Raw genomic sequence first — 7,328 nt, 5'->3', positions numbered from 1 at the left:
TCTTTGGTTTCTTTTTTTTATTTCTTTTTTTTTTAAATTAAGATATAATTGACATATACCATTATATTAGTTTCAGGTGTACAACATAATGAATCAACATTTGTATATATTGTGAAATAATCACAATAAGTCTAGTTATCATCCATAATCACACAAAGTTAAATATGTTTTCTAAGATGAGAAGTTTTAAGATCTACTCTTTTTTTAAGATCTTAATTTAATTTAATTTTTTTCATTGTCCAAGAGTCATTTTTTATGCACCACTTCCAGTGCTCCATGCAATACATGCCTCAATACCCACCACCAGGCTCACCCTCTAAACTCCCACCATGCTCCCCTCTAAAACCCTCAGTTTATTTCAGGGGGGACACAGTCTCTCATGGTTCATCTCCCCCTCCGATTTCCCCCAATTCACTTTTCCTTTCCTTTTCCTAATGTCCTTCATGTCATCCTTTATGTTTGACAAGAAAGAGAAACCGTATGATAATTGACTTTCACTGCTTGACATATTTCACTCAGCATAAACTCCTCCAGTCCCATCCATGTTGATGCAAAAGTTGGGTATTCATCCTTATTGATGGCTGAGTAATATTCCATTGTATATATGCACCACATCTTCTTTATGCATTTGTCTTTGAAGGGCATATCAGCTCTTTCAACAGTTTGGCTATTATGGACATTGTTGTTATGAGCACTGGGGTACATACGGCCCTTCCTTTCACTACATCTGTGTCTTTGGGGTAAATATCTAGTAGTGCAATTGCAGGTCATAGGATAGTTCTATTTTTAATTTCTTAAGGAATCTTCACACTGTTTTCTAAAGTGGCAGCACCAACGTGCATTCCCACCAAGAGTGTAAAGAGGATTTCCCTCTCTCCCCATCCTCTCCAACTTTTATTGTTACTGCCTGGCTAATCTTTGTCATCCTACTGGTGTAAGGAGAGATCTTAATGTGGTTTTGATTTTAATTTCCCTGATGGCTAATGTTGATTAACATTTTTTCATGTGTCTGCTAGCCATTTGTATGGTTTCATGGGAGAAATGCCTGTTCATATCTTCTGCCCATTTTTTGACTTGATTATCTTTTTTTGGGGGGTGTTGGGTTTGAGGAGTTCTTTATAGATCTTGGATATCAGCCGTTGACTGTAGTGTCATTTAAGAATCTCTTCTCCCATTCCATGGGTTGCCTCTGTGTTTTCTTGACTGTTTTCTTTGCTGTGTAGAAGCTTTTGATCTTGGTGAAGTCCCAAAAGTTCATTTTTGCTTTTGTTTTCTTTGCCTTTCAAGACATGTCTTGAAAGAAGTTGCTGTGGCCAATGTTGAAGAGGTTACTGCCTATGTTCTCCTCTAGGATTTTGAAAGATTCCTGGCTCACATTGAGGTCTTTCATCCATTTCGAGTTTATCTTTGTGTATGGTGTAAGAGAATGGTCAAGTTTCATTCTTCTATATATAGCTGTCCAATTTTCCCAGCACCATTCATTGAAGAGACTATTTTCCACTGTATATTTTTTCTTGCTTTGTTGAAGATTAGGTAACTATAGAGAGATGTGGATCCATATCTGGGATCTCTACTCTGTTCCACTGGTCTATGTGTCTGTTTTTGTGCCAGTACCATGCTGCCTTGGTGATCACAACTTTGTAGTAAAACTTGAAATCAGGCAACATGATGCCCCCAGCTTTGGTTTTCTTTTTCAATATTTCCTTGGTGATTCAGGGTCTTTTCTGTTTCCATATAAATTTTAGGATTGTTTGTTCAAGCACTTTGAAAAATGCCAGTGGTTTTTGATCAGGATGGTGTTGAAAGTATAGTTTGCTCTGGGCACCATAGACACTTTAACAATGCTTATTCTTCTGATCCGTGAGCATGGAATGTTTTTCCATCTTTGTGTGACTTCTTCAATTTCTTTCATGAGTGTTCTGCAGCTCCTCGAGCACAGATCCTTCACCTGTTTGGTTAGGTTCATTCCCAGGTATATTATAGCTTTTGGTGCTATTTAAAATAGAATCAATTCTCTAATTTCCCTTTCTACAGTTTCATTGTTAGTGTGTAAGGAAGCAACTGACTGCTGTGCATTCATTTTGTAACCTGGCACATTACTGAATTGCTGTATGAGTTCTAGGAATTTGGGGGTGGGGTCTTTTGGGTTTTCCACATTAAGTATCATTTCATCTGTTAAAAGAGGGAGTTTGACTTCTTCATTGTCAATTTGAATACATTTTATTTCATTTTGTTTTCTGATTGCTGTTGCTAGGACTGATAGTACTATGTTGAACAACAGTGGTGAGATAAGGCATCCTTGTTGTATTCTTGATCTCAGTTGGAAGGCTGTCAACATTTCCCCATTGAGAAAGCTATTTGCAGTGGGTATTTCATAGATAGATTTTATGAAGTTGAGGAATATTCCCTCTATCCTTATACTGTGAAGAGTTTTAATCAAGAAAGAATGCTGCATTTTGTCAAATGTTTTTTCTGCATCATTTGAGAGGACCATGTGGTTCTTTTCTCTTCTTTTATTGATTTGTTCTAACACATTGATTTATTTGTGAATGTTGAACCACACTTGCATCCCAGGAATAAATCCCACTTGGTCATGGTGGATAATCATTTTAATATACTGTTGTATCCTATTAGCTAGGATCTTGTTAAGAATCTTGGCATCCATATTCATCAGGGATATTGGTCTGAAATTCTCCTTTTCAGTAGGGTCTTTGTCTGGTTTGGGGATCGAGGTCATGTTGGCCTCATTGAAAGAGTCTGGAAGTTTTCCTTCTGTTTCTATTTTTTTGAAACCGCTTCAAGACAATATGTATTATTTCTTCTTTGAATGTTTGGTAGAATTCCCCAGGGAATCCACTGGGTCCTGGACTCCTGTTTTTTGAGGAGGTTTTTGATCACTGCTTCAATCTTGTTACTAGATTTCAGTCTATTCAGGTTCTCAATTTCTTCTTGTTTCAGTCTTGGAAGTTTGTAGATTTCCAGGGTTGCCTCCATTTCTTCCAGGTTTCTTAACTTATTGGCATATAGCTGTTGATAATAATTTCTGATTGTTTCTATTTCCTTGGTGTTAGTCATGATCTCTCCCCTTTCATTCACAATTTTATTAATTTGGATCCTTTCTCTTTTCTTTTGGATTAATCTGGCCAATGGTTTATTGATCTTTTTGATTCTTTCAAAAAACCCGGTTCTAGTTTCATTGATGTGTTCTACTGTAACTCTGGTTTTTAATTCTTTGATCTCTGCCCTAATCTTCATTTCCTTTCTTTTGCGTAGGGTTGGCTTAATTTGTTGTTGGTTATCCAGTTCTTTAAGGTGTAAACATAGTTTGTGTATTCAGCATTGTTTTTTTGTTTGTTTGTTTGTTTGTTTTGTTTTGTTTTGTTTTGAGTGAGGCTTGGATGGCTATTCATTTCCTCCTTAGGACCGCTATGCCATATCCCATAGGTTTTGGACTGATGTGTCTTCATTCTCATTGGTTTCTATGAATTGTTTAAGTCCTTTTTTGATTTCTTGGTTGATACAAATATTCTTGAGAAGGTTGATCTTTATCTTCCAAGTGTTTGAATTCCTTCCAAATTTTTCCTTTTGATTGAGTTCTAGTTTCAAAGTGTTGTGGTCTGAGAATATGCAGGGAATAATCTCAGTCTTTTGGTGTTGGTTGAGCCCTGATTTGTGACCCAGTATGTGGTGTATTCTGGAGAAAGTTCCACACGTGCTTAAGAAGAATGAATATTCTATTGTTTTAGGGAGGAATGTTCTGTATATACCTATGAGGTCCATCTGGTCCAATGTGTCATTCAAAGCTCTCTTTTTTTTTTGTTTGTTTGTTGTTGTTGTTGTTGTTGTTGTTGTTGATTTTCTGCTTAGATGATCTTTCTGTTGCTGAGAATGTCATCTTAAGAACCCTTACAATTAACGTATTCCTATCAATATGTCTCTTTATTTTGATTAAGAGTTGGCTTATGTAGTTTTTGCTCCCATACTGGGGGCATAAATATTTACAATTGTTAGATCTTCTTGGTAGATAAACCCTTTGAGGATGATATAGTACTTTTCTGTGTCTCTGACTACAGTCTTTAGCTTAAAATTTAATTTGTCTGATATGAGAATCATTATTCCAGGTTTCTTTTCAGGCCCGTTGCTATGAAAGATGGTTATCCATCCCTTCACTTTCAGTCTGGATATATCTTTAGATTCAAAATGAGTCTCTTGTAGACAGTGTTTGGATGGGTCCTGGTCTTCTTATCCAATCTGCAACTCTGGGCTGTTTTATGGGCACATTTAGACTGCTCACACTGAGAGTGATTATTGAAAGAAAAGTTTTTATTGTCATCATGTTTCCTGTGAAGTCCTTGTTTCTATAGATTGTCTCTGTAATTTTCTGTTCTATGTCACTCTTGGGCTCTTTCTTCTTTCATAGAACCCCTCCTTAATATTTCTTTTAGTGCCAGCTTGGTGGTCACAAAATCTTAGTCTTTGCCAGTCCTGGTAGTTCTTTATCTCTCCATCCATTCTGAATGTCAGCCTTGCCAGATAAAATATTCTTGGGTGCATGTTCTTCTCATTTAGTGCCCTGAATATGTCTTGTTAACCCTTTCTGGCTTGCCAGGATTTTGTGGACAGGTCTGAAGTTATTCTGATGGTCCTTCCTCTGTACATAAGGAATCTCTTACCCCTAGATGTTCTTAAGACATTTTCTCTGAATTTACGATTTGAGAATTTTACAATTATATGTCTGGAGGTCTTTCTACTCTCATTGATCTCGGGGGCTGTCCTCTCTCCCTCTAGGACATGAACACTTGTTCCATTCCCCAGATTAGGGGAATTCTTATCTAAGATTTGTCTAATTATATCTTCTAGTCCTCTGTCTCAATTTACCCCTTCAGGGATCCCAATAACTCTGACATTGGAACATTTCATGGTGTCATTTATTTCCCTAATTCTGTTTTCATGGCTTCTCAGCTGTTTGTTCCAGGCCTCTTCCTTGATTGTTTTCTTCTATCAGTTTATCTTCTAGATCACTAATTCGATCTTCTGCCTCATTTACCCTAGCTGTTGGAGTACTTAGATTAGATTGGATCTCATTGATATCATTTTTAAGTTCTATCAGATCAGCTCCCACTTCTGCCCTTAGAGATTCTAGTTGCCACTAATAGTTTTCTCCAACCTAGCCATTGTCTGGATAATTGTTATCCTGAATATTATTTCTGACATCTTGCTTATGTCCATATCCAATAGTTCTGCGGCAGAGGTCACAGTCTCAGAATTTTTCCTGTGTTGCGAGGTGGTTGGGGGGATGTATATCTGGAAATAACTATGATCCAGGCAAGTTGCATCTTGGAAAGTTTTAGAGCAATTTGAAATCACCACCAAAAAGAAAGAAAAAAGAAAAAAGATAGAAAAGAAAAACAGCCAAAACGAGCCCCAAGAGTAAGATTTATAAAGTACAAAAACAAAAATGAACAAACAAAAAGTCTGACAAAAGAAAAGGAAAAATAAAAAGGAAACAACCCAGCCAAAATGAATACCAAGTATAAGATTTATAAAGTTCAGTAACAAAATCAAACACACAGAAATACTGATAAAAGAATAAGATGGGAAGGTGTTTATAATCCCTGGATGTGGGCAAGGAAGTGTATTTCAGTTCTTCTTGGATGTATCTTGTTATTAATTATATGTGTTATTATTGTTAGAGGACTCAGCTTTCCAGAGATATAGCGAAATAAAAACTGGCATATATTTAGGGGTAGTACTGAATAGGGAAAAAAGACTACCTTGAAATTTAGATCTATCTATGTATATGTATGTCTGTATGTGTGTGTGTGTGTGTGTGTGTGTGTGTGTGTGTAGAAAAGGAAACAAAATCGTATGTATTAAAAAGTTCACATTAAAAATTATTATGGAATATGTTGTATTAAACATCTATTTGAAGTGGTAAAAAATGGTAAAAATTGTAAAATGGTAAAAAAGTAAAAGAAAAATGGTAAAAATGGTAAAAAAAATTAAAAGAACAAGAATCATGAGAACAAATTAGAAAAGAAAGAGAGGGAAAGTTATATCTACAAAATATACAGGCTGTGGAGTAATACCTTGAGCTTAATATACTGTTTTCCCCTGATGTTGGGGTTTTTTACTGTTTTATGGGGACTTTGTGATTGTTGTCTTCTTGTTATTTTGGCTTGTCTTCTGGGGGAAGGACCTGCCACATTGTCTTTCAGTCAATCCTGCTTGGGCTGAGTTGTCCTCCCCCTTATCAAGGGCTTGGGCTCCATGGAAACCAGTTTTTCAGGCTTTTGTTCTCTAGAAGTTTTTGTTCTTTGCAGCTTTTCATGCCTTTTCAGAGGGTCAGAGCAAAGTAAACTCTCTGCCCCCAGACCTCTGCCTCAGAAAGAAGCCAGTCTACTTCCCTCTGAATGGTCCAGAACACAGAGACTTCCCCTCTGCAACCTCTTTTCAACACCATAACCTCCCACAGGTGGAGCACACCTCCAGACACCATCTCAGTGGTGACCTGAGGCCCCTGCTTGTCTCTGTACCTCTGTGCCACCAAAAGAGTGAAAAACACTGGTCTGGGCAAGTCTGGTCCCGGCAGTTACCATTACAGGGACAGCTGACTAGAGCCAACACCCACGTTGGGTGTGCTCATCCCCAGAGGTGGTGGAGGCAGCAGAGGAAGCTGTGGTGGTCTTGGACACAGGGACTGCCATCCCTGTGTCTCCACAGAGAGACAGGACTCCAGCCTGTGCCAGGCTCTCTCAGACATGGTGGGGGGCGGGCAGCTGTGGTTGTCTTGGGACTGTGGGCTTAGGTCTGTGCCTGCAGCCACCCAGTCCCAGCAATTGTCCCTTAAGTCCCTTTGTTCTGTTTGAGTGCTGTTATTAATCCCTTCCCATGTCACAGCCACCCATCTCCAAGCTAATGTTGGTGACCCTTCTGTTTATCCTCTGATATTGGTCTGTGTACTCCGAGTTCCTCTGTACCTCTCCACTGATGATTCTCTGTCCCCATAGAGATCCAGAAGTGTATAATCTTACATCTCAGGCTGATTTCGTGGGTGTTCAGAGTGCTCTGGTAGATATGTAGCTCACTTCAGGGGACCGGTTGAAATAGGGTCTCCTATTCCTCTGCCATCTTGCCCTTCCGGTAGAGTCAATTTTTAAATTTACTAGACCTATCTTTTATTTGGAGTATATTTACCATATTCATTTAAAGTTATTATTTAGGGTGGCGAGAATTTAAGGTGGCAGAGTAGTAGGGGGACCCTGGACTTCACTTGCCCCTCAAATACAGCTGGATCAACATAAAATCATTTTAGACAAGTAGGAAAT

This window comes from Enhydra lutris, unplaced genomic scaffold, assembly GCF_002288905.1.
Source record: "Enhydra lutris kenyoni isolate GAN:26980312 unplaced genomic scaffold, ASM228890v2 scaffoldscaffold67, whole genome shotgun sequence".
Classification (NCBI taxonomy): domain Eukaryota; kingdom Metazoa; phylum Chordata; class Mammalia; order Carnivora; family Mustelidae; genus Enhydra; species Enhydra lutris.
The sequence above is the reverse complement of the archived record's forward strand: the minus strand, read 5'-3'. Positions refer to the sequence as shown.